Here is a 16,932-nt window from a genome sequence, read left to right on the forward strand (position 1 = left end):
CTGTAGTATCCTGCACTACCAATCATATTTTCATAGATGATGTCCTGTTTTCACTCTTAGTCTAACATTTGTATCATTTCCATGTGCAAAAGGCATCACAGCTGCATTATATTACTCATTACTTCCTGCCAGTGTGATATGATTCCTTAACACTACACATCTCCTTTTCTGTCAGCCCTGCACTTTATAATGACATGCCATTTCACCTTCAGAAATCAGCTAACATACAGAGGTAACATAAGGTTTCCTCTCCTGCAGATAATGAGGGCAAATTACACCCGGCTGATGTCCGATGTTCTTGTCTTGCTTTAGCTCAACACACTATTATGGTGGCAGCACATCCAAAAATCACCTTTTGCTGGCTTTGTAACCAGGGACTCTTATCAGTGACCTGCAAAGCCAGAATTATAGGCTACAGGGAGAAAGAAGACCTCAGGGGGAAGAAGTGAGATAAGATGCCATGAAAAAAAACACACACAAAAAACCTTTTTGGGCTGAGAGTAAGTTTTACCAATATTACATCTTGATGGTTTAAAATGTAAAAAATACTTTTGCGTGCCACTGGAGGTGTCCGGTGAACAGTTTGGTTACCACAGATGGCTTCTGGGAAAAACTCAGCCCATCCTCAGCCCATTAATGCTTTTAATGTTTTATGTAAAGCACTTTGCAATCGCCTTGTTGTCGAAATATGCCGTACAAATAAACTTAACTTGCCTTGCCCTTGAACAGCTACCTAAAAGGTCAATGTGGATCCTAAAGTTTGGAAGCAACACTTAAGCAGCACTACACTAAAACCCCCATGAACACTACATTAATGCAAAGGAGTAAATCAGATGATGTTATTATATAGTGACAAAGTCTGCATAAAACAGGAGGCGGGGGTGGATGGATGAGTCAACAAAACACTGGACTTTGACAAAGGAGATTGCTGTTGTTTCCTGTTTATAACCATGAGTTTCCTATTCAGCCACATGTAAAAAAGATCATCCCCTAACATTAACCACAACATTACTATTGTAACCATGATGATGAAGGTCTCCTAACCTTAAGGAAATAGTCATTGTCACCCAATGTTAACCCAGTTTTTCCCTAACCCTAACAAAGCACTAGTTTCAACCCAAACCATGATCTTTCCCTAAACCTAACCAAGTCATTTTTTGCCTTTACCTAACCAGACTTTAACCACAGCGTTGTCACACCATAAAACATAATTATTTTTGAACAGTGATTTGTAACAGTTTTGGAAAGCTGGAGGGCATTACTACAGCTGCTAGATGGTGTAAACGTAACTATAGGTCATTTTTGCTGGCCTGAATTTTAGACCTATAGTGTCCATAGGTGTATAATTGTGTGTTTTTATGAGGATGTGTTGGAAAAAATGGTATTAAAGAGCTAAATATACTCCAAAATGACAAAGATGTGTAAAGCAGGGTGGACAGCAAATACAGTTCTGGTTACTACATTGGGTGTCTGCCAAGGTGGACTTGTCCACACGTATGAATTTTGGTCATTGGCATCCGTATAGGTCCTCTTGGACCTCAGCAGATGAGAGAATTTACTTCACACCTCTCGCTGGTTTAAGGCTGACTCTACTATGCCTTAACTAGTTCTATTAATGCATCTTAATACATCCTTGGAGTAAACTGTGATGACAAAGGAGTGCAGAGTGATCTTGTCTCTTATTTAATGACTTGTTTAATTCCAGTCATTTCTTACTATAATGAAGAAAAAAACCTTCTGTCCAGCACTCTTTCTCATTGCACTTGTACCTGATCAGCTACCTGAGAATTTGTCCCACCGCTCTTTTGAGTCACTGTAATGCTGGATTGTCTGGCCTAGCTTGTAATTTGCTTTTGATAAAAGCATCTGCCAAATGACAAAATGTAAAAAATGTTTTTTCATTTTTGTATTCAATGCTCCACAGTTTGTTCTCTTTTCTTGAGGTATTCGCAAGATGTTATGAATAGCCCCAAATTCCAAGAGTGGTGGTGAAAAACCTTGTTTGCAAAGAGAGACAGAGGTCTAAATAGTCACTTCACAGTGCAGAAATTTGAATTGATACCTCTATGTTTCAAATGAAAGAAAAGGGCTTTTGAGGGCAAATGTAAAGATAAGCAATAGAGGATCTATAATTGTACAGGCCTGGTGGGCTGCCATGCCAACGAGAACCCCTGCCAGGCCCAAAAAAAAAAAAATTTAATGCCAAAATAATGCCAAATTTTAATTCATTCAGAAATCAATAGCCTTTGGGAGCCTCTGTGCAGCACTGTTCTGAAATGTGAGTTAACCTCTGTGTTGTTGTCTGGGAAACTCTTGGTGGCGTAGCTCCTTTTTAAGGAATACGGCAGTATGTAATATGTGTGCGTATCGGGTGAGTGAGTAGTTGAGTGACAGAGTGAGCAGCAGAAAAGTGACGGTGGATGCAAGCGGAGCAGAGGAAAAGGTTAACAGTAAGTTGTCAGTCTGGTAGTAAATGTACAGTGCAGACTACAGTGTGTCAAGACCAAGAAAAGTCACGTCTGTTGTTTCCCCAACTGCTGGAAAATTGAAGGGGGTTAGCTCCAAAGTTAAAACAATGGGTTTGTCTAACCTGAAGACGCTAAACAGAGAAATAGAGAATGGAGAAATGTGTGTCTGAAATGTATGAGTTTGTATTGTTGTATTGTGGGGTGGTAGTATTGGGGTATTTTTTTATTGCAAGGCATTATTTTTAATTATAGTGGACTGTGCAGTTCATTATTTTGTGTCCTGCCCCTGTAAAATTGTGATTTGTTTAATCTGTCAATCAAAAAGAGACATGGGCTGAACTTGGGGCTTGTTTCAAGAGTTATCTTAATGAGGCATCCTTGTGGCCTATGGTGGCAGATACTAATAAAGTAAAGGCAAAATGCAGTAAATAAAATCTAAAAAAAAATGGTTATCTTGACAGGTTTGCTGAGCAAATCCTCAAACATCTGTTTTTACATCAATACGTGATCCAGATCTGTAGGGTTTCAGAGTTTACTCAATATTTTATCTTGCCCTTCATCCACAGGGAGGTCAAAGGTCAAAGTCAGGATATAACAGCTGTAGAAGAGCTGGAGTGGGTAGTTTGTTTAGAGGGTAGAGGGTTTTGGTGGTATTCGGATGACATTCAAGAACAATACATTTGACTCCAGATGTTACTGGGTGAAACCAGTGCTGTCATAATGTGACATGAAGCTCTATAATGCTATATAATGCCAACGCAAGAAAAGGGAGCAGCAAAAAACAGAAATTAAAATATGTTTTCACAGTTTGCATTATTGTTACCTCTTACCTAAACCTTCCTTTTATACTAATAATCAACAGCAGATCAAAATCAGTTTAACATGCAGCATCAAATTGGTGAATTGAATGCAAAAATCTTTTTAAAAAAATCTCAAATGAACTTTGGATTTGTTTCAATGTCACATTCAGAGATACGACTGCATCATTAAACAGACGTCTGGATATGTAACTCTGGTACAATAGAAGATGAATAGAAAAAAACAGACCAGCAAGGACAAACGTTTTAAAACAGCAGGAGAGCCATCAATCTTTCCCCGGATCAATTTCCTAAAGGCCAGGAGATCAGGAATAAAGCCAGAATGGGGTTAATCTGTGGAAATTATTTTGTTATTAATAATAATTTCTCAAATATCTAATGGCCGGGAAAGACGGAATGTAACACTAATCAAAGCTGATGGGAGAGTCTGTCTTTGCACATCAGAAAATGTCCTCCCCTTGATTGCTTTAAGTGGTGTATGGATTTAGTTCCTATGTATTCACTGCAAGTGAAATGTATTAATCCCAATGTATTTCAATTACTGTAAACGCAATATGATTATTTTCTTGTGGTAGCTCAACATTTTAACCTCTTCTAAATTATTTTAATAGGAGTTTTACTCATAAACACTTGCATTCGGTGCCATTGGTCCTTGTTAGCTCAGCAATTTTCATTATTAAGTTAATGTACTCTGATTCAGTTTAATTGCTGTGTTGCTCATAAATAGTCACAATATTATGTTGTTAATAGATTCAATGGTCTATCTGTGTATGTATGTGTGTGTGTGTGTGTATGTGTGTGTGATCTTGGAGAGTTAAAACAGGCATAATGAAGTAGCAAAAAGCTGCCTTCATCCCCAGACCCCTGAAACAAGCAATTATGGCTAATTTGTCCTTTTAAAAAGACGTGGGGAAGCCATTTGTTCCAACACACACGCGCACACACACGCACACACACATTCAGACGAGCACAATGGGAGAATATTCATGTCTCTACCTCCCCCTCCACAAACACTTAGGAGCTAATTATTGTTATTAGCATCATGGTTGAAATCCCTCCACAAGGACATGTCAGCACACTTCAACATCTGTACACTTCTTTTCTTTCATCAAAGAAACGAGAGAAACAGGGAAGGAGGAGGGAAGAAGTGACACATAAAAATGTCCTGAGATCACCTTGAAAAGGCATAATCAAAATGTTCCACACTTCCAAGTCATTTTGTTTAACACACTATGACAACGTTTCACTACGGCGGTAATTGGCTTTCACAAAATATCGGCCTAATATACACATGAATATTGATTTATCCATAAGCAGCACCTTTCCCATTATAGATAATGTTGCTCTGATTTTACTATTATTTCAATCATCAGGCCATCATGGACACACGTTTACCATAATGACAATATGTTAACTATAAAACATGGATTAGACTATGGCTTGATTACTATTCAAGATGAATGCTATAAATATAGGTGAAGATCAATACAACATGGATTTACTTACATAAAATGTACGTCAATGGGGTAATAGGAATATTTAAAGCTTATTCTGCAACAGTGTGACTCAATGGTATCTAATGTCATTGCTAATTAAAAACAGCAATCATCAGCCAACTAATGTTCAACTCACTTTGGTTTTAGCATGTCCATCCGTCCGTCCATCCATCCGTCCATCCATCCGTCCATCCATCCATCCATCCATCCATCCATCCATCCATCACCTGCTTGGGTTGCAGTGGCAGCAGTCTAAGAAAGGCAGCCCAGATGTCCTTCTCTCCAGCCAAGTCTTCCAGCTCATCCTGGAGGATCCCATGGGTGTTCCAGGCCAAATGGGATGTGCAGTCCCAACAACATGTTCTGGATCAGCCCCGTGGTCTCGTCAGAGTTGGATGACCCTAGAATACCTACACAGGTAAGTGTCTGTGAGGCATTCTGATCAGGTGTCGTACCTCCTCAATTGGCTCCCACCAAAAGCACTCAGACTAAGAATGAATCTGCCTTTGTGTTGAGTTGGGGAAGCATTGTGTTTCATTGCATTTAGCTGGGTTGTATTGCAGTACATTGCATTAAAGTTAAATATGAGCCAGGTTCATGTTTTTTGCTGGACAGCCCCTCCGTTTATTTGCCGGAGCCCACTGTGTAAGGACCCCCACTGTAAGTAAATGAAGAGGCAATGCTAGTGTTAAGTTTTCTTGGAGCACAAAGAAGACCAAGAAGCCCTAGTTCATTGCTGTTGATGCTTTATTTGAGTAGTTTTAAAATCCTTTGTGACTGCACTGGATATCTTGACTTCACATTTATCCAGTTTCCCATTAAAGTGAGGAAAAATACACTAAACAACAAAAAACAAAATGATAAGAGACATCACCAGTGGCTGTGTTTTAACAGTGTTAATACTTACTCTGTGTATTTTAAGTTAAAACTTGAAGAAATACAGTCCCTATTGAGCTCAAAATGATCTCATTTATCTTTCTTTGTTATTTTAAAACAAAATGGATTGGTCTACCCACTTGACTGGTTGACTTTTCTTCGACAAAGACACGGTGAAGAATGAACACACACATGCACACACTCAGACACACAAAATTAACTGTCTTGCTCTCATCTCTAATGCATCTGTCATATCAGGGGTAAGCCCTCTTGATCTCTCTCTCCCTCTCTCTCTGACAGCTGGATTGCTGCTCACTGGTCCTAAATGAATTGATATTTCTTCTGGCCACTTGAATTTGTCACTTGACTTCTCTGTGTAATCTTCACTCCTTAGTGACTGTGGTGTCTGCTTGTGTGCATGTACTTTCAAACCTGGGTAACGCAGTTCTGTGTTTTGGATGAAAACACATGGCTAATAGAGTCACTGACTGTCAGGCCGCCAAGTCAGGCAAAATGCCTCCAGAAGGCCTCCATGATGAACCTGTCAAAGGTGATCTCATTTTTCCTTCAACTACAACAATGAAACATAACTGCCTGGAGAAGCATGACTAACACAGTAGAAGAGAAATCAGAATTTACTGGCATTACGGAGTGAAGCTGTTGGTGTGATTGTTTGCATGCACCTACAGCATGCAGGGGATCTGTGGACCCTTATGAATCTGTAAAAATCTTACAGCTGCAATAGGCAAGAGTTGTGTTCTTTAGCTTAAATCACAAAGTGTAGCAGCTACAGAATAAAGTGTCTTCATTTTGAGTGAAAGATCTTGCCTATCTCATCCTTTGGCCTATCTATCTTTGTCATCGTTCCACTCCCGCAGTTTTTGCACATGCAATAAGAAGTCATTCATCTGGGATGAAAGAATGGACTGTAGCAAAAACATGCAGATGAGTTGTTAAATTTATTATTCTAAAGTATTGTAGACCAAGAAGGTTGGTAATGTGCTGTGTACAATTTACAGAAGCCACCCTACATGATTTTGGGGGATTGGAATTCAAAAGCGTTACTTCTTGGTGCTAATAAGTACATTTTTGAAGAAAGGGATGGAAAAAGAAAAACCCAGCTTTTCATTCTCACTAAACAATCGCACTGCCAAGCATTAGAGGAGTTGGTAGCACAATAATTTCCATTGTCTGCTACACTTCAGAGCAGCATGGCTGACCTAGCAGCTCAGAGTGGCAATTCACTTGGTTCAGCTTGAAGCTGTAAAGCTACGCTCAACAATTAATTATGCTGCAGTGTAATTTGGCAACATTTTAGACAGCTACACCAATCAAAACCCTCTGACTCTATGATAGGCAGTCCTTAAAACTCTAACTCTAAACTAGCTATCAGTATCTTTTAGAATTGATATTAAGATTCTTTTTAGTTTTCAGTCACTTCACAGCCTTAGCCATACAGTCATAAGATAAATTCTAACCAGATTGCTGAAATTACAGCTCAAATTACTTAATTATACTTCAAATGTCTGAGTAGCAGCAGGGGTCCTTGTAATGTAAATTTCGTAATCTGCCATGTCTGTCAGGGTCCACGTGGACGTCTGTATAGATGTTTGCATGCAGCTCAAAACGTATGACTTCACAGACTGGACGCACAAGGACATGTCCGCATGTGCAGACTGAATTTTTGTGAGGAAAAAAAAATGCAATTGAATAATATTAAATCCTGCTTAACATCAATCCCTTGAACGCCACAAGAAGAAAGCAGAAAGATCACGGATTACATGTGATCTTTTTGTTTTTGTATCCTTGTGATTGTGACTTCATAGCAGTTCAAGGTCTGTAGGTGTCAGAGACTAAAAGAAGCGCTAATGTAAAGCACTAATGCTTTTATTAAAATCTTTAAAAAGACACAGAAATCACAGACCCACCTCCCCATCCTCTTTTCTCCGCCTGGCTTTGCTTCTGTCTTTATATATCTATCTTTCTTTGCGTGTGTCCAATCACTCCATATCTCTATCAAAAGCACTCTTGAGGAATATGGCACAATAATATTCAGCATAAAATCAATGACTTGTTTAATTTAAACAGGGAGGAAGAGGGAAGGCAGGGTAATTGCAGAGAAAGGCCCACAAATCAGCCGTCCTTGTTATCCCATTTGACGGACCATTAAACGTCTGCAGGAATAAACATTATTTTTAGCTTAACTACCAGCTTCTGTCGGCTATAGAGTAGATGGGCAAATCATTCCAACAAAAAAAAATAAAACTGGTCCTGAGAGGTAAAAGTCTGGGCTGTTTGTTTATTCCATTATATTTGTAGTTAGATGTTTTCCACCTTAATTGGCAGCTGACTGTGTGGCACATGTGGAAAATGTTTTAGCTGTCAAATATGGTCAGCATTTTGCAAAGACAATGTATTTCAATGTACAATATACATATTTAAAGTACAACTATTTAACTTTTGGGAGCTGAAATAACATAGTCTTTGTCTTACAAATGAAAATGTGAATTCATAAACCATGAAGTGAACCGTTGCTCAATTCTATACACTTAGAGGTTTTGCAGCAATGTCCTTACTTGATCCTTTATATTACATTAATGCCACATTAGCTGACATTACTGCATCATTTTACCAATTCCAGGTCTTTTTTCTTAAAAAAAACCCAAAACTGATATTTTGGTGACTGTAAATGAAAGGAAAGAGACAAGGGAGCATGCAAGAAAGATCTCCAGCCGCAATTGAAACAGAGATGTTGCAATCACAGTATATGGTAACCATGGACCATAATGCCCCAGAGGCTAATTTTTGTACTTGTGCTAGTGTTATACTATATTTAAGCATGTCATAGATAAAGAATTCACGGGGTAAAACAACAAGCTAACACAGCGTACTTCTCCAGGAGCCATTTTTGTTGTTTTCTGCTTGTGGTCCTGTTCCACTCGCTCTCAGAAAACTCAGCTTGTCTGATGAGTATGTCTTTAAAGCAATTGACTTTGAGAATATTGGGAAATAAATGGGAACTCAGTGTGACGTTATCTTATAACTGTTTATTTTGCGGTTTTGAATTTGCGGTCATGGAGGCTGCAAAAGTTACCTCGTCACACTTGAAATTGTACTTTGTCACTGTAAAAGCAATTTAATTTTTTTTTTTTACAATTTTTCTGTTTCATAACTTTGCTAAAATACTGAATTTTAGAATTGTTAGTTTTCTACCCTCAATCACTAATGCTATAAACAGTAGCATTAGTACTGTAAGCGCAAACTAGTTTACTCATTTCAGCAAAGGATGCAAAGACTGATGCTCTAAGCTCAATGTGTTACATAAATGTATACTGTCATCAAGAACCATTGTAATATCTCCTGCTGTATGCATAGTATCTGAAAAAACACTAAAATTCTAATGTTTGTTCTTTTTATGAATGGTGTTGTTCTCAACATGTACTGTTAAAATCTTTGCAGCTAGGATGAAGTATCATACCACAGCTGAATGTTAAAAGCAATGCAGAAATATTTAAACATGCAGTTTCTGTGTCTGTGATCACCAGATGTTGTCTATGACTGTAAGTCTTGATGTTAATGTTTTCTAATTAATGTCATTTTATAATTAACAAAAAATAAACACATTAAATTATAAGGTATATATCGATGCTTTAAGAGAAGTATACTGGCTTGATTGAAATGCTATCACATCCAGCATTTTCAGCTATACAAACACTAAATTTGGATTTTCTGGCTGTGAGAAATATAGCTGTGGGCGTGAGCTCAAATGGACCCTTTTCACAGCAGATATTTTGACTTGTCAAAGCAGGAAAGGCACAGGTGGAATAAATATCATTAATGATGGCTGCATTCTATTTAGGTGAAGCAGTTCCAGTGCTCTGAGACTGTGCATGCTCACTCACTGACATGGTTTACTGGGCCAATTAATGGATTGGAGCCATTATTATTATTATTATTATTATTATTATTATTTACACCTGTGCTTTTCCTGCTTTGTCAAGTCAAAATATCTGCCATAAAAAGAGTCCATCTCAGGCTTCATAACAAGCCTTCATAAAACAATAGGTAATGTCACAGACACTGCACATTTTTTTTTGTCAATCATTGATCAATCGCTGAGACAAAGCAATCGAAATAGATGAAGCTGAGCGGATTTTCTTCCTGAATCAAAATCTGATTTCCTGGAAATCCAAACCATGTGTAGTGCATCGATATAATACAATTCAAAGGATAAAACAACCAGAAAATTATTTAATTCTAGAAAAAAGGATATATTCCAATAGTAAAAACCTATGGATAATCCTGCAGTTCCTCAGACGGCAGCAGCGAGGACAGTTGGAGTGGAAGCAGTAATATGGAGGTTAGTTGGACTATGAAATAGGATGGTAGATGATGATAGAAGGAGGCCACTTCACCATATTCACCTGACTGAATAAAGAAATTACTCTTTCTCTTTCTGTCACTGTAGTTCCCTCCCCTTATATTATCTCTGTTTCTGAGCACAAAGCAGATGTATGTTAGGTACTCTCGTAACCCCTCAGCTCCTTTACTTTTACAGATAAGACATTTTTTATATGTTGCCCTTGATAAATGTTCCCTCAGGGAGTTGTCAGAAATTAACTTTATCTGGTCTTTAATTACGGTACATGTGCTCTGATGCATCTCTCACGCCCCCCTAAACCCCAACATCACCCTCCCCAGCCCACCCCCAACACTGTCATTTTCAAAGCTATTTTAAGACAATGTGTGATTATCTGTGACATTGCTTGACATGTGCCTCAAGGCTGTCTCTCTCTTCACTATCTCTGCTCGCTCCCTCTGTCTCCCTCTCTCTTTCTTCCTGTCGCTCTCTAATCAAAAAGCCAAACCATGCAGACAGCTCAGAGCAAATAACAAGTCACTCCCCGTGGATGTTTGAAGATGACGGAGCGACCGGAGTGACGAGGGAGGAAATACACTCTGATTGTTCCAGGTCTCGAAGCCAACACGGAATTTTAACCCATATGGTTGCAGCACCATTGTTGTCAGATTTTCTGATATTCTTCTTTTTGTTGTGATCCATACGTATAGATGTGTTATGTGTAATGTAAAACAAAGACAAAGACTTCCCTCCATATACTATGACTTGTAGAAGCAATCCCCTAAACGCCAGGAATCTCTAACTGTATAATAAAATCAAGCAGATAAAAACATAGCATAATCCCTGAATTATTTGATTCAGCCAACAAGTCCTCATACTTAAATTACAAAATGTTTTTTGTCAGTGCCATCAAAAAAAATTACAAGAGCAATTGAACTTTTGCTGATTTGCCATTTCTATGTTTAAGGTGTGATTAAGCAACTAAAACAACTTGGTTAAGGTTAGAGATGGACTGTGGTCATGATATTTAAAAAAGAAAAAAAGACAACAACAAAAAACATTGATTGCTGGTAAGAGACAGGATGCTAGTAGCGATCTCCTATGTCAAAGTAAGTCACTTCCCAACAATCCACAGAAACCTCTATCAAAGGTTTTGCCGCAACACTGTATAACAAAGTCACACTACTTCAGCTTTTGCTTATTAGCTTGAACAGTCATTGATCATACAACCACAAGAGATTGCATGAGACAAAAAACATAAAAACTGTGTTTTAGGCAGTGGTCCATGGACTGGTACAGGGCCGGAGGACATATGTTATCAAACCACAATGGCATTGTATGATTTGGCAAAAAATGAATGGCGTGGTCTGTCTGTACTGCATCTGTCCTTACCAAATCCTGTCACACTCACAATATCTGGATTCTTCCTTAAGGAAGACCATGAGATGGGATCGAAAGCACTGAAAAAGACCACTATTTGTGTTCATTGAAATATCATCATTCATAATTTTTAACTAAATTTGGTTTAAACATAGTGATCAGTCCACCATTGCCCACTCACTTATTCATATGCTGTCTGTATAACTGTTGTAGCATGCTAGCTTAGTAAAATTTTAAGTTTAAGATACACATCTAGGGGGCTTGAAAACTTCTTTTAAGGAGGTAGGGTAGATAGAATGTGTGTGTGTGTCCAGTATCTTCAGGAATTACATCCACATTGTTCAATTTGGTACCTTGTCCATCCGAAGCAACATTCAGTGCTAATGCAGGAAGTAGTGTGCTCCATATGCGGAAAGTAAGATTCTGCAGACTGGGGTGGTGGATGGGTATGTTGCACCTCAGACTTTCATACAGGAGACAGGTGTTCCATTACAGACCTGCAATTAAAGTTTAGCTTTTATGTTAATCCCAACCCAAATCAATAACCATAAATTTGCCATTGCCACGATCTTGACTCAACCATGACCAGCTGTTATGCATGGATATTGTGGAAAGCGAGTTTTGAAAACAATGCACATTAAAAAAGAAAAAAAAGTTTGCCTTGAGTCCCTGATTTGGGAGAATCAGTGCTCGTGTCTAGCAATAGGGCTGGATACCCCTGACTGGCAAGAACATTGTCATCATAAAAAATGCTGCAAAAAAAAGTTGGTTTAAGGGATTTGAACTAGTTACTGACGCTCATTTTTCTCGTTAGGTCTTGATTTATCTCATCATAACTGTGCGTAAAAATGGTACCAATAGGTGACTACCCAGTCACAGGTATTCACGGACAGCTGTGAGTTACCAATTCTGATTTTTTTTAAACATTTTTTTCTTTTCCGCCACAATTAAAAGGATCAAAAACTAAGGACCATTTCTCTCTCAGTTCCCCTTTCTTCATGTAAACCAAATATAATGAAAGAGATTGTTTAGAAGTCTGCAGTAGCTCAGTCTGTGTGTGATGACTGGGACAAAATCAACATTTATATTATAGCAGGTTTAGATGGCAAGCAGTGAAACATTGATGAAATTACCCATCTGCCTTCCCTCAAATGTTGGCCATGTATCATAGCCAGAACAAATACCACATAATTACGTAATTAATCAGATCATGTATGTTTCCTCTCCCTTCCTCTCATTTTTTTTGTTCTTTTGTACAAGAGTCAAATGCATGTAATCACTTGTTCTGTAATGTAATCTGATCAGGGCCATGTAATTCTTCATTTTCCAACAGCTCCCTGGAGCAACGGATCTGAGAGCGAGATGAATGTGGCTGAGTCTCTCTGTCTCTCTGCTTTCCTTTCTCTAAATGTGGCTCCTTCAGTGTGGTTAACCGCTTGGCCGTGTAGCTGCTGGCAGCTGCGTCTCCCGCCACAAGACAATATCTCTCCTCCTCACTTGTCTCTCCATCTATTTATCCATCCATCCGTGCCCCACGTCCCCTTCCTCCTTCCCATCCTCTCTCCCTTCTCGTCTCCTCCAGCCAGATATTCCTCTCCTTCTTCATCCCCTCTTTCCCTCTTTTGTCCCTTACTTCTCCTCTTTCTCCTCCCTCCTTCCCCTCCCTCCCTCCCTCCCTCCAGTGGCGACACCAACCATCAGGTCCCATCTATCTGTGTGTACGTCAGCAATTAGAGCGTCGTGGCAGCCAAATGCCAGCCATGTCCCCAAGCTACACACACACTCAAAGGCTATGCCCTGACAAAACAGCAAGAGAACAAATCACACCATAATTTATAATCTCGCTGCGCTAAAATCTCATTATATTACAGACATATGGATTTGGCGGCATGCACGGCTGGGAAGCTGCTGCTATAAATTCCACCAATCGTAAATTATTAAGGGAAAGATAGAAATGACCGTCGCCTGTCCAGATTAGCTGTAAATCACACTCAAACATGGTTTGTTTAAGGAATTAAGTCCCACGTGGTGTAAAGCACCTAACAGGGTATTGCTTAAGTCACTGAGTAGTAGGAAGGGTCAAGTATGAGCTTCCTTAAAATACCAAAGGATTACCGGTTCAATTCATAAAACAGGCAAGGGTTCCCTGCAAGGAAACTCCATCTTTATCTGTGCACACTGAAAATGTCTTGACTGCAGCACCTTTTTCCACATTCTGTTGCTGTTTTACCAGTTTTAAGAGAACACCAACAAGCAAGCGAGCCAACAAGAGACGTAAACAAAGAGGAAATCCAAAGCTTGTCACGCCTTCTCCACTCTACTCGCCTCAGTCCAGCCTTCCTGTTTTAGAGTTTGAGAAATTGGAATTTGATTTAAGGATAAACATGGCCAAGCAGAGGTGAAAGCAGGCTGTGAGAGGGCAGCCCGGCCCTCTGCTGTCAGCTCGGCTTTTCTTTATCACTCTGCCATTTCCGAGGAGATGTCAGGGGTTTCATAACACAAGGATATGACTCAGTTCAGATGGATGCAAAGAAATCTGCTGGAAACGGAACAAGCCCTTATGTTAACCTGTGTCTGCTAACACGCAATGTTGTACACTCGTGTCATGTCATTAGAGAAGGTGGTTCAGGCAAATACTTTCTTGTTTCTTTCATACATTTCTTGTATTTGATAAACACACTGAGAATGATGACGTAATTAAAACACTATCCATAGTCTGAACAGCAACAAATAACTAATAGCTTCTAACTTGCTACTGAATTTTTAAGCCATCCAATCCATCTTGGTCTGAGCTTCTGTGGACCTATAAAGGATAGAGACTACCCTCCCAAGAAAAACGTCAGCATCTGTAATTTCAGCCAATGCCCAAAAACGACGATATGTTCAGGTTCAAGTGACAAAACTCTCTAGCAGCAGTAGGAATTATGATTCTTGTCTAGTGGGAGCAAAGGAGGAAGTAGTGTGACGTTATTGTAGAGCCACATAGTCTGCAGAAGAAGGAGGTCAGGGTGGTTGGAAGGGTCAATAAAATGTCGGCCTTTGACACTGGAGACCGCCGTTCTCTTCCCATTGGTTTCTTTTAACCATGGCCACAAGTGTTTCCAAACCTCAGTAAAGTAGTTATTTTAACCCGATACTGACCCAAACTAAGTTGTTTTTGTGCCTACACCTAACCAAACGCTCAGATCAGAGAACTCGTTCTGTCATTCTGGAGGGAAATTACCAGCTTGTTGGTTGATTGGAAGCTTTGCCTTACACAGGGTCAGACTGGGACAAAAGACAGCCAACAAGCAACCAAGCCAACAAGTAATGTAAACAAAGAGGAAATCCAGAGCTTGTCACACCCTCTCCACTCTACTTGCCACAGTCCGGCCCTCTTGTTTTAGAGTTCTCAGATCAGAAAACTCTTGTTCTGTCATTCTGGAAGGAAATTGGTTGATTGGACGCTTTGCCTTACACAGGGTCGGACTGGGACAAAAAGACGGCCTTGGTTTTTTCTACGCAGACCGGCTGGCTGAGTGGATGGGGGGGGGGGGGGTTGCTGCTGCTGGGCTGGCAACGCATCTCTCTTGCTCTTGTTTTTGTATAATAGGCTGCTCAAACGGCCCGCATAGCGACCAGCCCGCTGGGATTTCTCCTGGTGCTCCTGATGGCCAGTCTGACTCTGGCCTTACAACATATGTGATTTAATTAATCTTTTCTTAATTCTTGTGATTTGAAGTGTGGAGGGTTTTGGTTCAAGTTTGCATTTGTATAAAGAGATCCTATCATGTAATACAAGTACCAGAGGATGAAAGCTTTTCCTTAAAGGTCTGGTTCACCCAAAGAAATGTGTTTTCTCACTTAAGTCTAGTGGTATCCATCCATATAGATAGTTTTGGTTTCATTTGGCCAGGTTTCAAAATGTCCATCTCTCAGATTCAGGGAGGCGAATGGAACTTTGTTTCTTGTCCTCATAAAAGGATTACATTTCATGAGTTCATCAGCGACATCTCTTTAGCAAAAGTCTTCCTGTTACTCTGAATAACCCAGAAAACACGCAGTCACTGGTATTCATTGGTAGTAACTTCTAATGAAAATAGTTAAAGGTGAAGTGTAGAGATTATCTGTAGACATTCTGAAAAGAGTTGAGCCTGTTGTAATTGTGAAATATAATTTTTCACTGTGAGGGCCAAAAATGAAATTCCATCGACCTCGAGGCAGAAATGTCATTGATATAAACTGTTTTTCAAACCCTGCACAATCAACCCCAACCCATCAACCAACACTATTTGCATGGCACCATTCCATTAGAGATAAGTGAGAAAGTATGCTTTTTGTAATTTGGGGGAAATTACTTTTTAAGATTTTCATGTCTTACATACCTTGAAACACATTTTTAGTATCCTTCCCTCCTCTGGCATGTGCATCTGAAATAGCTTTGCTCAGGAGTGGGGGGAAAGAAGCCATGCAGATGCCTCCGCAGTGAAACAGGTGCTATCAAAGTGCTTCCTAGTCAATACACACAGAGGCAGCATTTAAAAACATCAGGGGGGTTGGACTAAAGGGTGACATTAGACTTTGAATGGAGAGGGATCTAATACATGGATGGTCCTCTTCCTCAGTCAGCCCATTGACTCCAAACTGAGCCTATTAGCAAGACAACACACCACTAATGGCAGTGCTACTGCTGCTACTGCCTCTCATGTGTATGGAGACCACCCAGCACACACACACACACACACACACACACACAACCCCTTTCACTTTTCCCACGCTATTGTTACCTAAAACATCAGTATATTATAGCGTGAAACCAGATCAAAGTGTGAGTTCCATTAGAAAACCATAACACTCTGTTAGATCGAAATGTGCTTTTAGTCGCGTATGATGAACTGTAGCAGGAGACGGAGTGTTTAGGGAGAAATCAGAGGGCATCTATCTTGTTAGCACTAGTGTTGGTTAAGATCTACAGAGCTCGGAAAAACCTGAGGGTGTTAAACAGTTTATCTACCTGCATCTAGTGTGTTAAATATGATAACTTGAACTATTATTTTGGACCTAAAGAAATAAAAAAAAAAATGGCTGCTCAAAGTCCTGTTTGTGAGACTTGTTTGACTTAATGTATAATGTTCTCTAGGTCAGTTTTATGATTCGAGTCTTGATATGAGGGTATGTGTCATTTAGCTATGGATTTAACTCTCATAATATATATTTTTTTACTTTCTCCCTTAACCAATGTAAAGAATAATGTCATTTGTATGTTAAGGGTATTTTGATGGCTTCTAATCTTGAATCTTTCTTGGTGGTTTCTCTATGTATGATATTATTTCTGTATGTCAGGAACTGTCATATCATCTGTGCTATTTCTCTATAAAAGCATGTATTCTTTTATTGCAGGAGCCCAGTTTTATCCCGGTATTACAGTATTGTAGTTTAAGGAGAATGTCAATATATTTTTCCCACTAAGTCGCCAGTCCAATTACATTTAATTCCAGTTATGAGTGGACATTTTCACTCCATGCACACTATGTTTTTACCTCACATTTTTAAGT

The 16,932-nt window shown here is 39.4% G+C and overlaps 1 protein-coding gene across 4 annotated transcripts in view; it reads left to right on the plus strand.

Moving 5' to 3' along the window:
* The window catches only part of rnf220a (ring finger protein 220a), a 261,492-nt gene that overhangs the window by 64,985 nt on the left and 179,575 nt on the right, over positions 1-16,932 (plus strand). For all 4 annotated transcript variants that reach the window (XM_044368498.1, XM_044368495.1, XM_044368496.1 and 1 more), the window contains one exon: positions 4,930-5,200. The gene's annotated coding sequence lies outside the window, so the exon portion shown is untranslated. Of the gene's footprint in view, positions 1-4,929; positions 5,201-16,932 lie in introns of those variants that run through there.

This window comes from Thunnus albacares, chromosome 12, assembly GCF_914725855.1.
Source record: "Thunnus albacares chromosome 12, fThuAlb1.1, whole genome shotgun sequence".
NCBI classification, from domain to species: domain Eukaryota; kingdom Metazoa; phylum Chordata; class Actinopteri; order Scombriformes; family Scombridae; genus Thunnus; species Thunnus albacares.